Source organism: Dipodomys merriami, unplaced genomic scaffold (genome assembly GCF_024711535.1).
Source record: "Dipodomys merriami isolate MVZ:Mamm:240054 unplaced genomic scaffold, mDipMer1.0.p SCAF_21, whole genome shotgun sequence".
Classification (NCBI taxonomy): domain Eukaryota; kingdom Metazoa; phylum Chordata; class Mammalia; order Rodentia; family Heteromyidae; genus Dipodomys; species Dipodomys merriami.
The window spans coordinates 25,215,713-25,232,754 of record NW_027203493.1 but is presented as its reverse complement, the minus strand read 5'-3'; positions in this window follow the sequence as shown (position 1 = coordinate 25,232,754).

The following is a 17,042-nucleotide window of genomic DNA, read 5'->3' as shown; positions in this document are numbered from 1 at the left end:
AAGAAACATAGGTCCCACGATATCCCTTATTTGCAATAAATAGTACATGTCTAGGACAAGCAGAAAAGTTCAAAAGCTATATATATGCAAGATGATGCTAAGTGAAATGAACCCTAAGATAGGAACACAAGAGGTTTTATCTTTCTTGCTGGTTTTTTTTTTTTTTTTGGGTCCAGTCGTGGGGCCTGAACTCTGGGCCTGGGCACTTCTGGGCACTCTGGGCTCTTCAGCTCAAGGCTAGCGCTCTACCACTTGAGCCACAGTGCCACTTCCGGCTTTTTTCTTTTTGCTTATGTGGTACTGAGGAATCAAACCCAGGCCCTCATGCATGCAAGCCACCTTCCCAGCCCCTTGTTGTTTTTTTTTTTTTAATGTGCTTAACATACACCATGTGATTTTTTTGTTTCTTTTGTATGTTCTTCTCCCGTGGCATAAACCCTGTTTTCACTGTATTTGATTCTAGTACTCTGAATCTTGTATATAATTTTTCTAATATGGGGAGGGGAAAGGAAATAACAAAATGCTGAAATAAGGATACAGGTTGGCCCATTGTAACAATGAGCTGTACAAGCCACTATGTTGAAAACGACCTTTACAACTTGGGGGGAGAAGGGAGGAAAAGGAGTAGTTGGGAAGTGGGGAGGGAAGGGATGATAGGGAAAAAACAAAGGAGGAGGTAACAATGCTGGATAGGAAATGTATTCATTACCTTATTCATGTAACTGTAATCCCTTTATACAGTATTTTTACAATAAAATACATACAAAAAAAGAATACACCCAGAAGAAAAGGACCAGTTGAAATCAGCAAGGGACTACACGTGGTTCTTCCTACACTTGAAATGAACAGTGATAATAATAGCCTACTATCATAGAGCACTGACTCTGTACCAGATTCTATTCTATTTACTTTACAATTCTTTATGCATTTAATCCTAAAAAATCCTATGGAATTGTATTCTTTCCACTTTATATATAAGAAAAATGTAGTATAGGGAAGAGAAACAATACATTCAATATGACCTAACATGCAAGGATCAGACTGTGTCCAGTCTCTGGACAAAAACCCTATGGCTCACCAAGAAAGAAGATAGGAGAGTATGAGAGAATGTAGAAAAGTATTCAAATGTTCTCTCTCCTCTTCCTCCCCTTCAGGCTGAGGCAGAAATCCCTCTGTGTTTCTCTAGAAAAGCAGAGCAATGGTAAATGTAATTTCCTCATCTCCAACATTCACAGTCCCTACAGGCTCTTACTATCAGCTGTATCTTATGACTAATGAGACAGGCAGAGTTGGAAGGAAGTTCTAAAAGCTTCTCTTATTTTCTGGCATTCGCTCAGGGAAGATGCTAACAAAATCCCTGTTTTTACAGCAACTTTGTTTGACAGTTGGCTCATTTTTAATCTGATTTCTGCATTCTGAGTATGTCTCTGTTTTTGAGTTGGTGATCTCTCTGTAGATAAAAAAAGTATGAGAGGAAGAAAGAAAAGAAAAGGAGGAAGGCAGGAAAGAAGAAAGGATGGAAGGAAGTGAGAGAGATTCAGTAATTATCCACCTTGTTTTCTTCTTTTTCCTGAAAACTTGCCTTCAAAACCCAAAAGCTTGCTGGGCTGGGAAGGTGGCTCAGTGGTAGAACACTTGCCTTGCATGCCTGAGGCCCTGGGTTCGGTTTCTCAGCACCACATAAGCAAAAAGACCGTAGGTGGCGCTGTAGCTCAAGTGGTAGAGCACTAGCCTTGAGCTGAAGAGCTGAGGGACAGCGCCCAGGCCCAGAGTTCAGGCCCCACGACCCGACCCCCCCCCCCCCCCCAAAAAAAAAAAAAGCTTATTGCAATCCCATTTGTCCAACCTTTCTTTGATTTGTTGTGTTTCTGGGTCTTTATTAAGGAAATTTTGTCCTGTGCCAAGGAGCCCTAGAATTTCTCCCATTCATTCCTGTAATGTTTTCAGGATGTCTGCTTTTACTTTGAGGTCTTTGATCCATTTGGAGTTGATTCTGGTGCAGGATGATATAGCAGGATCTAGTTTTAGTTTTCTACAGGTGGTTTTTTTAACCAATTTTGCCAGCACAGTATACATCTAGGATAATCTTAGCAGATGAGCAGAAAAGCTCAATAGCTATATAGATATGACCATCTAAGATGACGCCACGGGAAGTGAACTCCAAGACATGGATTCAAGAGGTTTTTCTTCATTGTTTTTGTTGTTGTTAATGTACTGTATGATTTTTTGTTTCTTTTGTATGTTCTTCCCTTATGGTATATCCCCTGTTGACGCTGCATTTGATTTTGGTACTCTGGTATTGTATGTATGTTTATTTGAATTATTGAAGGGAAGGGGAACAACAGAATGGTGAGAAAAAGGACAAGGTGGAAACCAATGCAAAGTGATATTCACATGACAATACGTTGGAAATGATAAGGGTGGGAGAAGGGAAAGCAGAAGAAAAACGAGGGAAGGGGTAACAAGTTTGACAAGAAGGTACTTATTACCTTCCTTATGTAACTGTAACCCCTCTATATAACACCTTGATGATAATTTTTTTAAATTAAAAAGAAAGCATAGAAAAAAAGCTCTCCAAAAGTTTGGAGTAAGTATTCAGACAATGTAGAATAGTGAACACCCTAAGTGAATTCACCAAGAAAATGAAGAAAATAAAGTGTGATTTTGGACTTGTGAAATTCCGAAACCACATTCTACTGGAATACAGTCTAGGCTGCTTCTATATTTTAAGTATTAGTTATGTCTTTTTTCTTCCTTTTCCTATAAAGATTTTTCTGTATATGTGGTCTATAAATCAAACAGTTGCAACATTAATTACTTCATTAATTAATTCATTACTTCACTATATGCATCTAACATTAATGTCAAAAAATACCTAATTGTCACAGAAATATTCTGACCCTCTATGGTCAGTTCTGAGCATATGCGTGAGTGGGAAATGACAATTTCTTATGGTCTATATTTGATGGGTGATAAAAGGCAACATCTAGCTCCAACATACCTTGGATTAAACAAAAGTAGCTTTGATTTGGAACATCTAGTTTTCTGTCTCATTCAACACTTTCTGTCTCCTGATGCCTATTCTCCCCCACTTTCCAATACCAATCACTCAATTTCTGACCCAGTATTTGAGAGGTTAGAGGTGAATGGTGTTCGGTGACTAAATCTAAGCATCTGTACTGTGACAATAGCTCTTCTAAGATTAATATTTCTAGTTCTCTTTATATGGATCAGGAAAACAAGAGTGAGCAGGCTTAGTGTCAATAGATACCGTTTTCCAAAGATGGCCCCAGGTCATACTTAATGTCTCAACATTAGTATTTATATCAATTATTGATAAAGAATGCCTTCACTGCAAACACGAGCCATCTTCCTTGTTTGCATGTCATAAATGCTGGAGCTCTGTGGCTCTAGTAATTCTAATTCTCATGCCCTTGGATGCTGCAATGAACATGTTTGTGCTGATGACTTTACTATAACCTTGTTTATGTTCAATTGGATAAATGCCATTCACAAAGATATGGAAAAACTTGGAAAAAATCATATTGAGTGAAGTAAGCCAGATTCAGAGAAACAAAGGATGCATGGCTTCCTTCACTTGTGACAGATAGAATGTGCCTATAAATATGTAAGTTTGGATGAAGTACAAGTGGTTACAAATGAATTATCTGAAGTATCATAGGCTTCCCGGAGAGTTCAAACAGTACAATTTTTACAAAGATTGGGTCAAAGCCCAACAAAATAAGCACAAGAAAAAGGACATGCAAGAGGGAGATGGGGTCAAGGGGAGAGGAGTAGACAAATGAAGGGGGGCAGGAAATTAGAAGAGATTACAGTCAAAAATTCATTGTATATACCACAAAGAAGAAAAGTAAGGGTAGCAGTGAGAAGACAGAGGGTGAGACTGTTGAAGGGAATGACTCTGATCAGGATGCATTGTATTCATAAACTGCTTCATTAAATGGCACCTCCTTAGTACAACTACTTAAACATAATAAAACTTTTAAAAAGATATTCTCTTTATACACATATGTATATATGCATATGTTTGTGGTATACTCTATATGTTTATATATGTATATGTATATATATATATATATATATACTTATATAATCTTTTATCTCTTCTAAAGAAGGGACTCCTTTAAATGTCTGGCTGCATTGGAATTATGGAATTATCTGATATATGGAAAAGCCTTCATTTAATCAAAAAGCTCATAAATTTCTGTCTTCTATTTCCATCTTTGAAGAAAGAACTGAGAATATAAGATAAATAGGAATTTACTGTTCTTAGGTAGCTCACAATAAACAGAGCCTGAAAGGCACAAATTAAATGTTGCCCAATGACAAGTGCTAATTGAAATGACAACATTTCAAGGGAGGCTAACCCTTTTAATTCACGGTTGCTTTGAGATTATGATGGTCTCTATTAGTTATTGGTTACTATATAACAAATATCTGCTGGAATGAATAGCATTTATCTTATGCAATTTCCGAAAGTTAAGATCCTAAAAGTTCTTGGTTGGGTGTTTCTGATTCAAGATCTTTCATGAGGTTTCAGGATAGATCTCAGTTGGACTGAAAACTTAAAACCTAAAAGATAAGTATGGGAAGGGGTGGGCTCAGCAGAGTGGGTGAGAATGTTGGAAGGTATGCCATTGATCAAGACGCACGGTATTCATAAACTGCTTTGGTGAATGGCAAGTCCTTTGTACAACTGCTTAAAGATAATAAAAATATTCAAAAACCCACTTAACTCTAAGAAAGATAAATCCAAGATCATTCATTTTATCAGACTGTTCAAAAGGAACCCCCCCCCATTGGCAAGAAATCTCAGCTACATGACCTTCTTCATAAGAATGAAGAATGATCATTCTTCATAAGAATGATTATGTCATCATAGCTTCCCAAAGGTTGAGTGGTCCGTGGAAGAGACAGAGGAGAAAGTCATTATGGTTTTTATGGCTGTCAGAAATGACACGCCCTCATTCATACAGTTTTCTATTGTTTATTCAAACCAATCCTGGTATAGTGTATAAGAATACACAGAGTGTAGAATCCCAATAGACAGAAGTCATTGAAGACTATCTTTGCAATTGACTACACCATTTTTCATTCATCTTCCCAGACAAGTGCATAGATTCTGGGCTAAGAAGTGTGTAATAATACTGAACCAAGTATATAACTGAGCCTAGTGGAGGTAGAAAATTTAGCCAAGAAGATTCATATAATTACAACTTTGCACACATAATGTTCATTTAAATGGTGGATGTGGTAGACAGTTGAATATTCCAGAAACATGATTAAACATCCACACACACTCACACTCACACACACACACACACACACACACACACACACACACACACACACACACACACACACACACAGAATCTCTGTGTTCAGAAAAGTACAAGCATCTCAGTATGATTAAATCATTCAGATCCTGAAACACATAGGAATGGGCAAAATAAAAGAGGAATTTAAAAGACATGCTGAGGAGGATAGCTTTTATAGTTCATTCTAGAGACCCTGTGAAGCCATACAATGACCAATTTGTATTTTATAAATATGGTTCTATCATAAATGTGTGGAAAACAGTGAAATCAGTTGGGAAGCTAGTGTGTCTTTACAGTACAGAGGACAGAAATGATTATGATGGGGAGCCTGGGAATGAATTGTCAGGACAGAGAAGAGAGCTCATTTTCTAGGGATTGCTCTGAGATAAAATATAAACTATACAGTAATTTGTGGGAATGAAAAAAAAACAAATATGTATATATGGAGAAACTGAGTTTTTGCTTTGTAAAACTGTAGAAGTGAGAGCTTGAGAAAGCTCTACCCAGGGAGATGCAAAACAAAAGAAGAAGAAGAAAAGAAAAAAAAAGACATTGAGATCTCTTTAGAATTTGCAGGTTACTCTGATACATGTTTATTTTTAAAAAACATATTCAGTGGTAAACTAGTCCAAAAAAAGAGAACATTATATTCAATACAATGTTCCCCAAATATATTTGAATAGAACCTTTCTTTTTGCTTAACTCTTGTTAACCTATGAAAAATTTAGAACTTGGGGTAATTTTTACACTTTGTAACAATTGACAGTTTTTTGCCTTTTATCCACTAACTTCCTTCATATTGACCTTCATATTGGTGCATTCTCTGGAACCAATTTTGACTTGAATTTACACAGAAAACTCAAATTTAATTTAAACACTTTATTTTTTAGTTATTTAGGTACTTGCAGTGTCATCTTTCAGAGCTAATACACAATAAAGTATTTAAAAGTGTGCAATAATGTTTTAACCTTCAGCTACAGAATGTATCCTAACTGGAAAAATAGATTTTCCAAATGTTAAGTCTAACTCAATAGTAAAACTTTTGCCAGGTATGGGAGTACATACTTATAAGCTTAGCACTTGGAAATCTAAAGAAAGGGGATTTTGAGTTTGAAGCCAGAATAAGACACAAAGCAAGACCTTATCTGCCCCCAATCAAAAGTGACCTAAAGTTGAAATTTAAAAATATTTGCCAACAAAGGACTGCCCTGTGTTGAGATTTTTTTTTCAAACAGTTAAGACATTGTGGCCCTGATGATAAATGATGTTTCAACCTATATTTTTCAAATGAATGCTGCTGGAAAGAGCGTGACAACAGGCTTGAATCCAGTATCTTCTGTGTTCTGAATCCCCAGCTGTAAGCCAGAGAGAATTTAACAAAGTTGGAAATCTACCCTAGTTCCTAAAACTGAAAGGAAGGGAATCCTTTGCTTGTAAATAAATAAATGCTGGAAAATTCCCAGGGGAAGGTAATTTGCTTCTAGCCCATAGATTTTTAAGCCTCAAATTTCAATTGACAACCCTGAAGAACCAGGTCTGTAGATGGAGAAGCTATGGAGTTTGAGAATTTAGCTCCAGAGGAAAACTCATTGCTCTACAACTTAGCCAGTAACATAAAGGTGTGATTATTTGCTCATCTAGAAAAAAAAGCAAGGTAATAATGCCTAGTATATAGGATTTTGTGAAAAATAAAAAGTTGGCTTGCTCAACAAAGACTCCAATATAAGCTACTATTATCAGCAATAAGGCAGTTCCCACAAAGAATTCTAGATCACCTAAATGCAAAAAATTATATAGATTTCATGATTGTAATAAAATAATGACAATTGATTGGATTTAAATGGTGTTGTAGAGTATGCAAGCACTTTCATCTGTCTAAGCTCATTAATAATACAGCACAAGTCTCTAGAGAGAACCGACTGTGCTAGGGATGCAGTGTCCAGCCGCTGGTGGAAAACTGGTAAGCACCGCCAGCCAGGCAAATTCAGGACCTACAGCCATTAGTGTGAAATAACAGATGGTGTCTCATTTTTTGCTATAGGCAAAGAGCCAAATGACATGACTAAATAGAAAGACAGCCCCAGAGGACTGCATTTGGTCTCCTACTGAGCATGGAGCCTGAAAGGCAGGGACATTTTTAATAACCTTTCTTTGACAAGCTTAAAGCCATTTAATGCCTAAACCTGTCACACATATCCAGCCTCTAGAGAACTGCATAACACACAGTTTCACCTCCTCCTAAGGAAAAAAAAAACTTATAAGTTGCACACATACATAAAATACATTATATAGCAATGTCACCAAAGCAACTTTCCATTTAAATAAAACAGCATTGCCCTTCTCATTGGTACAGACTCCTGGACCCTGCCCTTATTCTGCACTTGAGAGTAGCCCTTGTTCACATAAAACAACAGTCTCAGTTGTGCTTCTGTCTAATTAGAAGGAAATACATTATAAATTATTATGTAAATTGTACCTGCAAATGAGAAAGAACAACATGATTATAAACCTATCATTTATTTTGGATATTGGATTTCACTGTTTTCGTCAAGTGAGATAGCAAATAAATGATTATTTTTTGTCAGTGGTTTTTTGAAGTGAATTTGATAGATAGATAGATAGATAGACAACAGATAGACAAACAATCATCATGGGAAAGGTCTTTATTATTCTCTCTATTGTTATGATATTCAGCAGTTATAGACAAGTGATTCGGCAAAAAAATCACTTTATCAAATTTTTTCTAATAAATTCTATTTGTTTTCCAACAGATCAGCTCGTGGGCACATTAGTGTGAACATGCATTTGATTTCCCCTGGAGCCCCTGGCTTTGTCTTGTCCCAGCTGCTCCATTTCCATCTCATCACCAGGCCATTTTATTCGCCTCACTGTTTGCTTTTCCACAGCTATGTGTGAATACAAGGAAAGGGATACTGTCATTCTGAGCAGTGGTTTGAAGGTCTGAATTTAAACCTCACCTTATGCATACACTTATCAGGGGGAAGAAGACAGGAAAAATAGTTTGAAACATATGATTGTGCTGTTACTTAACTACGGTGTGAAAGAAATCACAGATAAAGACTGCAGGGGGCAAATTTATTTTGGTAAAAAAACATTCATAATTGTACTTTGGGAGATGAATTAAATAACTATACTCTTTGTTTCTAAAATAATGCAGACTAGCCGATGCATAGTTTTCCTGTTAATCTCATGTTTGCGTTTATTTGTAAATCAAGTAAAATCATAAATCTCATGAAGAAAGGGCTTTTGCACATCTGCTTCAATGTTTCCATGACCCCCTACATGGTTAATGTGCTGTGTAACACAATGAACAGTAGGAGCTGGACCTGACTATATGAACACTGAGAAACAACTGGAGGACATTGGAGCACACCTCCTGGCCATCCCAAGTAAGTGTGTCATTGAAAAGTATGGTCCCACTGATGGTATAGCTACTCAAGCTCAGTCCCCCATTAGTAAAATCCCACCAAGTCTACGATTTGCTGTCTTTTCTTGCTACTTTTTCCTTTTAAAATGATGTCTGAACAACACCCATGGTTTTTTGATACTCTGCCTTGTATATCCCGAGCAGTTTCCTCTGTTGATCAAGCAAGTTCCTTTCTTTCTTAAGTACTACTGATAGCTGTGTTAACCCTGGGACTCCTGGTGCAGACTAGACAGAAAATCTTCAGAAAATGGAATGCTGAGACTTCTGGAGCTAGAAATAATTTTATGGATTGTGGGATAGCTCAATGGTAGAAGACTTTCCTGACACTTGTAAGACATTGGGTTTGATCCTTAGCATTTTACACACACACACACACACACACACACTCATGCACATACACAAATGTTATTTTTAATTAGCATCAATCAGTTATGTGAAAAGGGGGTTTCATTTTGACCTGTCTGTTATGCAATCTATCTTGATCATTTACCCATTGCATCATTGTTCTTCCTCCTATCTCCCTCTTTCCTAAACCAATCACAGCAAGCTGTATTGTTCCATTTTCACCCATGGACATAACATTTTTTTTTTTTTTTACCAGATTTGTACTCTTCACTATCTCCGTCTTGTATCCCCAATCCTTCCACTAGAAGCTATAGAGCTATACCATAGAGAGGAACTGTGATTTATTTTTTTCTTTTCTCCTCTTTTTATTTCTTGTACCTCAGTTTAAGGCAAGGTCTTATACTCTTGCTTATCTAGGTTACTTATTTTTGGAGGTTTATTATTTGTGCCACATTTCCAGGATTTCTGCTAGTTAACTAAAGATGGAGTTTCATAAACTTTTCTGCCTGGTTTGGTTTTGAAACTTGATCCTCCAGGTCTCGGGCTCCTGAGTAGCTAGGAATATAGGAATAAGCTAGCAGTATCTGGCTCTAATATGCCTTTTCTTAAAGTTCATGTTAATTGTTCAAAGAAGCATGAGTATAGGTTTATTTTTTTTCACCCAGTCATGGGTACATATATGTATATATGTGTTACATACATGTTAATCTTAGGTCTAGCATCTACAAATATGAATGCTTTATAAAAATCATTCATTTGCTTTGGAAGCTTTGATAAAATAATTAAAAAGAAACTGACAAGCAAAATGAGTGAAGCTTACTAGCTCTTTTTTGCATATAAAAATAAATACCTGGCCGGGTGCCAGTGCCTCATGCCTGTAATCCTAGCTACTCAGGAAGCTGAGATCTGAGGATCTCAGTTCAAAGCCAGCCCAGACAGGAAAGTCCATGAGACTCTTATCTGCAATTAAACACCAGAAAACCAGAAGTGGCGCTGTGATTCAGGTGGCAGAGCAGTAGATTGAGCTGAAGAGCTCAGGGGCAGTGCCCAGGCTGAGTTCAAGCCCTACAACTGACAAAAAAAAATCATCATAAACATCAAAATAAGCATTCCTATATTAACTAAAAAATACTACTGCAGTATGATGCACATCTATATCGCATCATTGGGGAGGGGCGGGGTGAGGACAAAGATAAAAGCATAGCTAATAGCCCTCTCCATATCTTTTCTTTTTTTTTTTTTTTTTTTTTTGTCGGTCGTGGGGCTTGAACTCTGGGCCTGGGCGCTGTCCCTCAGCTCTTCAGCTCAAGGCGAGCACTCTACCACTTGAGCTACAGCGCCACTTCCGGTTTTCTGGTGGTTTATTGGAGATAGGAGTCTCACGGTCTCTCCTGCCCGGGCTGGCTTTGAACCGCGATCCTCAGATCTCAGCCTCCTGAGTAGCTAGGATTACAGGCGTGAGCCACCAGCGCCCGGCTCATATCTTTTCTTTATAAACTAACACAACACTAAGAATTGCTTTATGAAAACAAACCTAGCTATAAAAACAGCAATATCCATTCCTTTCTTTATTTTCTTTATTTGTTCTCATAAAGTCCTAGTGACACACTTCTTTATAAGAGTATGCTTTAGACTTCATACAAGTTAAATATATTTTTCATTGGAGTCCAGTCCCACTTAGAGTAATGTTTTCTCTTCCAAATAGTTTAAAGAATTTAAAGTATTCTGAAGACAGACGAAACCTGTATGTACTCACCTGTATACTACTTGCTTTAATACAGCCCCCACAGGGTCTGGTAATGGTGGGGATATGAAGAGTCAAAGAAGAACCAGAGTACACTCTGGGAGTTAAAGTCCAGAATGTGTTGTGGGTAACTGCACCAAGTTCTGCTCAAACAACATCTATCTTATACATCACATTTTCACACTCATCACTTATATACTGATTGTGATAATATTGACATGCTACGGAAGATAGAATTGGCCTTGCTCATGAAAAATAGGGGGTTGATGTTTTGGTTCTTTCCTACTGCTCCTCTGGGAGAAAGGCAAAGTCTTTATAGCTGATGTTTAAGCTGAAGTAAAGCTTGGCTGTCATAATGGACAGGATTTATTATGATGAAGCCTCTCATGTGAATTTGTGTTGTTTTGAAGTTGCAGAGCACTTAATATAATTTTATCCAAGTTTTTCCTTACGAATGGTATAATATCATTCTTTCTGATGGAAGAGTGGAATTCCATTGTGTATATATACCACATTTTCTTGATCTATTCATCCACCGAGGGGCATCTGGATTGATTCCATATCTTGATATTAAGCAAAGTAAGCCAGATCTTTGGAAGGGTAAGTGGGGGCAGGGAAAAGATGGGAAAAATGGTAAACAAATCTAGCAGTGGTCCTCTAGATACTATGTGGAAAATGAACTACACAGCTTGTGGGTGAGGAGGGGAGGGAATGGGAGAGAGCAATGGTTCAAAAAGAAAAGTACTTATTACCTGACTTAGGTAACCACATCACTTCTACAATAACTATAAGATAGTTTTCAGAAAAGACATGATCCTGTGAAAATTAATAAAAGTTAAACGCTCTTTTTGGTAAAAATGAAATGAAACAAAATAAAGTTACAGAGCAGATTCACATCTACAATTTACTCAACCTTCCAGGATGATTTTGCTCATTTAGTTGGTAGGTATTTATTGCAGCCTTATGCTCTACAAGGGCTCTCCCAAGTGTTTGGCTTAGAAAAATGAACTAGAGAGAAAAATATCTATCCTCACACAATGTGTGATACAATAATAGGAAGGAAGAGTTTGGGGATAATTGGATACTCATAAAATACCAAGTGAGATGTGATAACTCTTAAAAGGACTATGCTTAAGGGACTTTAAAACAAAAACTATTACATTCAGTTCCTTCCCTCCCCCATCTGTGTCCTTTAAGTTTGAACCTAGAGCCTCACAAGAACTCTATCACACCCCTAATCCTTTCAGCCACACCTCTGGTTTGTTTTTCAAACAAGAACTCATACAGTTTGCCTAAGCAAAATTCTACCATGATCATTCTAACTATTCTTACCACAAGCAGCTGAGATTACAGGCATGCCTCACTTCACCCATTTTTTACTTTAAATAGGGTCTCACTAACTTCTTTTTTGCCTAGGTTGTCTCTGAGTCTCCTATCTTCATTACATTCATTTTCCAATGAAAAAAAATTGATATTTAATTGTTATTACCATTACAGTTTAGGCCAATTAAGCTCAGTTTTAAATAGTTCTGAGTTAATTATGCATCTCAGGGTATAATAATAGAAAGTGATGAATCTAGGGCACTAGTGATGACTAAAATACTGTGCATAGAGCACTTAGCATTGGTGCCTAGAATACAGCCCTCCTCGGCAGTCTTCCACATGTCAAGCATTCTCCAAATTTGCATAATTTTCTTTAATCCATCATAAGCATTTTGAAATTAGAATATAGTGGTTCTTTTGTCTTATCTAAGGTCATCCAGAGACCTATAGCAGCGAGGATAACCGAATTTTGGCTTGTCCTCATATAAGTATTCAACAGTTTAGGGGGATGATACTAAGGTTTGAAGTTAGAATACTATTTGCTTGCTCTGCTTCTACTCTACCACTTGAGCTTGGCTGTGTGTGTGTGTGTGTGTGTGTGTGTGTGTGTGTGTGTGTGTGTGTGTGTGTGTGTATGTGTGTATGTGTTTGTGTTGGTCCTGGGGCTTGAACTCAAAGCCTCATTTTGTTGATTGTTTTTAAACAGCTGTGTTTTAAAACTCACAGCTAGAGCTCTGTCATTGAGCAGAGCTGCACAGCTTTTTGCTGGTTCATTGGAGTCTCCAGGATTTGTCTTCCTTGCTCTGGACCTTGATCTATAGGTCTCAGCCTCCTGAGTAGCTGGAATTGTATGCATGAGCTGCTAGCCCTTGCATAGTCTGATTTTTACTGGTTATTTATTGAGATGGAGTTCCATGGACTTTTCTACCTACCCTGGGCTGGTTTCAAGCTGTGATGATTCTGGATCCCAACCTCCTGACTAGCCAGGAATATAGATGTGAGCCATTGAGACTCTATGATAGTTCCTTTGTTGACAGATCTTTTATTATTCAAAGATATTCAGGTAATTTGTTGACTCCTTTCATTAAGTAGAACACTTGTACTCATTTCCAGTTTTCTCCTGTATCTTGCTGATAGTACTGATAAATCATTTTGATTCTAAGTTTTACTTACTCATCATTATTTTTACTTTTGTGTTTTCTTGACTTATATGACTAGTTTTGTTGTTCCTGGTGGTGATATTTTGATCCCAGGGTGTTATACTTGCTTAGTTAGCTTCTTCTACCATTGAGCTATACTCACCTCTTCTGCCCAGCCATTTGTTTTAGAGTTTGTTTATGAGATATGGTTTCAAACTTGTGGGACTCTTATCTGTTTCTTTGAAGTATCTAGGATTAGAGTGCCACAATACCTACTGTATTAAATTTGTAATGTCATATTCTACCCACATCTTTTTCATTACTTAGCTCTTTGTATTTATGTCATACTTGAATGAATATATATTCTACCAGCCAATATTGGCATCCGAGAGCTGTTATAAACCCATGACAGTGAATGCAGAACTGGGACATGTTCTTCAAGGTCATTCATGCATTTGATTTGCCCAGTCTTATCATTATTCTATCATTCCTTAGAGGCAAGACTTCCAAACACAGTTCAGTCAGACAACTCTCTGTGGCTGTCTATTTGGTGTCAGTTTTTCTTTTCTTTTTCCCTTCATATTACTCCTCTGAGGAAAACTTGCATAGCAATTTTTCACCTATGTTTCACAAACATCCATGATGTTCAAAGACTGAATGTACCTGAAAAGTTTAAATGAGATGCATTAGGAACATGAATGATAAGTATGATTCAGAAAAAAAAATCAAAGAGACAAATTCTCAGAGTTCTGTGCATATTAGGTAATCTCATTTGGCTTCAGTTATTCATCAGTAAAATAATACTACGTAACGTACAATTTGTAATGAGAAAGAAATTTAAAGTTAGTCCCAGATACTTATTAAAATGTCTTTTTCATAGCTCAAAGCACTGGAACATTTTCCTTTAAGTGCTTATGTACACGAATAGGATTAACTTTTTATGCTTTTTAGAATGATCATAATTTTTTGAAAAATATTAAAATGATTATTTTCAGGATTGTGATTTCAGGTAAGCCTCTGTTATGGTCCTAATTTAATTCAGTATAAATCATTAAAAGTTGCTTACAGGTTATAGAAAGGTTTTTTAGGGTTATCAGATACCTCACACAGGTTTCCAACACTAAGTAATGTATCTTGGTGAAATGATCTGTTGTAGAGTCAGTACTGACTTTTTGTGCAAATCAGGGTGGTGGAGTTTCACTTCCTAGGATCAAACTCTACCTGAGCTACCTACAAGTTAATAAGTTGCTTAACTACAGTGAGTCTCCACCAATTTATAAATCATGAGACATGGAGAAGATAATAACACATACTTCACAGGAGAACTATTTTTAAGACAAGTAAATATGGTGACGTTGAACAGACAGTTCATTTCTTGGGACAAAGAACATAAGAAAACACTAAGCACAAAAGTCCCAAACCTTCATCGCTGTTGAGAAGGTGGGATCTTTGTGTCACTTTTGTCATTTATGAAGTTAATTATCTCTCTTATCCCTTGTCATCAGGTGAATGTCTTCCACCAAGATTCTTCTATAGAATGGAGTTTTGAAATGTACTTATGGTATGGCTTAGCAAAACAATAAGCCTATTTTAGCCCATATTGAAGAGTATCTCAAACGGAAAGGAACTGGTCTATTATTCTGTTAAACAATCCATAACTATTCAGTTAAGTGAGATACAACTTATTTTTTCCATGTTATAAATCCATTCCTGTCAAATGTCATAAAATGGCATATTTCATCATCGTTGATCGTTGTGCTTAAGAAGTTTATTCCAGATGGTCTTTGGAGGTAATTAAGTACAGTTTATAGGTTAGCAAATATTATGTGGCATGTGTGTGTGTGTGTGTGTGTGTGTGTGTGTGTGTGTGCTGGTCCTGCAGGCATTGTACCTGGTCATTTTTTGCTCAAGGCTAGTGCTCTTCCACTTGAACCACAGCTCCCCTTCCAGTTTTTTTGATAGTTAATTAGAGATGAGTTTCATGGACTTTTCTACCCAGGCTGACTTCAAACTGTGATCTTCAGATCTCAGCATACTGGATGGAATAAACCACCAGTGCCTAGTGGCAAATATTTTCTTTTTAAGTATTTCCATGTGAAACTCCTGTGTTAAATGAACAGGAACCGGGTTGAATTCTTAGATGTTTCCTTGGGAATCAGCCTAATTAATGAGTGGAATTGCATTAGCAAAACCCTGGCATTATTGATCTGCACAGCTCAGATCCTGCATGAGCTAACTTGTAAGCATCGCATGTGGAGCATTATCTGTACCATTGCCATTTCTTCTTGTTGCAAAACTGTAACTAAACTGGTGTCCTTAAGTCAAAGGTTGATAAAACATTGTTTTCATGAGTCAACATGCCATGGTGTAATTAGCATTGTTTACCTCCAATTCCATACGCAGAACTTTGTTGAACCAATAAAGAAGTTGAGATAATAGAAAGCAAATATTCTTATTCTTTTAATGCTGTAATTTATTACTAGAATGTATACATGACATTAGGATAAATAGGCTGGGTGTCACCACAATGATCAAACCAGTTTCTTAAATTTTTGTTAAAGCTTACTGTATGAGAAACATTACATTAATCCATCAATTAGCTTTCTGTCAAGTGCATTATCATTCTTTTATTCCCCTATAGATTATTCCATAAGAATGACTGAGTCATTGTTCATCAATGCACCAAACAAAAAGAACCCCAATGGAAATGTTCTATGTTACACCCACACAGATCACAAGATTTATGTGCTGAATCCACATTATCTCAAAACATGAATTTATTTGAAAATACAGCCTTTGTAAGTGTGATTAGTAAAAATGAAGTTTCCCTATAGTGGAAAAGGGTAGGACCCTAATTGAATGCATTTGACGTCCATATTAAAAAGGATCTTTCCTGGTTACTTGTGTCTTTAATCCTAGAAACTGAGGAGACTGAGTTGGGGCCATCGTGGATTGAAGCCAACCAGGACCAAAAGACCTCCATCTTAGCCAACCAAAAGCTGAGTGGCATATGCCTATCAGCCCAGCTATGCAGGAAGCATAAATAAGAGAATCACAATACAGGTCTGCCTAGGCAAAACTCAAGATTGTATTCAGAAAATGATAAAAAAAAATACTAAAGGGCTAAGGGAGTGCATCAAGTTGTGTAGCAACTATCTCAAAACACAGGAACCTGAGTTCAAATCTCAGTATGGGAATAAAAACACCATTTGCACCCACATGTACACACACACACACACACACACACACACACACACACACACACACACACACACACACACAGAACATGCCACTTGAAGATGAAGGCCAATAGTGGAGTGTTATTTCTACAAACAAAGAAATGTTAAAAGTTGTTCATCAACCACCAGAAGGTGAAGGTTGGGAATATAGCCTTTCCTTATGTCCCCCATAAGGAACAAACCTGGACAGCACCATGATCCCATATGTTCGGCCACCATATTTAAGACCCAGTGTGTGGTGCTTTGCTCTGCTTCCCTGGGAAACAAATAATCCCAGGAACCTCCTTCATCCCTTACCTGGCTTCTTTGTTATGTATTTGTATTTTCCTTTTTCCTGTTCAGTGAAATCTGTTTTTCAACTCTCTTCATTCCAGGTTGTTTCACTTTTTACTTGTTCCTTTTGAAAAATTTACTTTTATTTTAACATACAGGATATTCATATATATTTTTTATTCTACTAATATT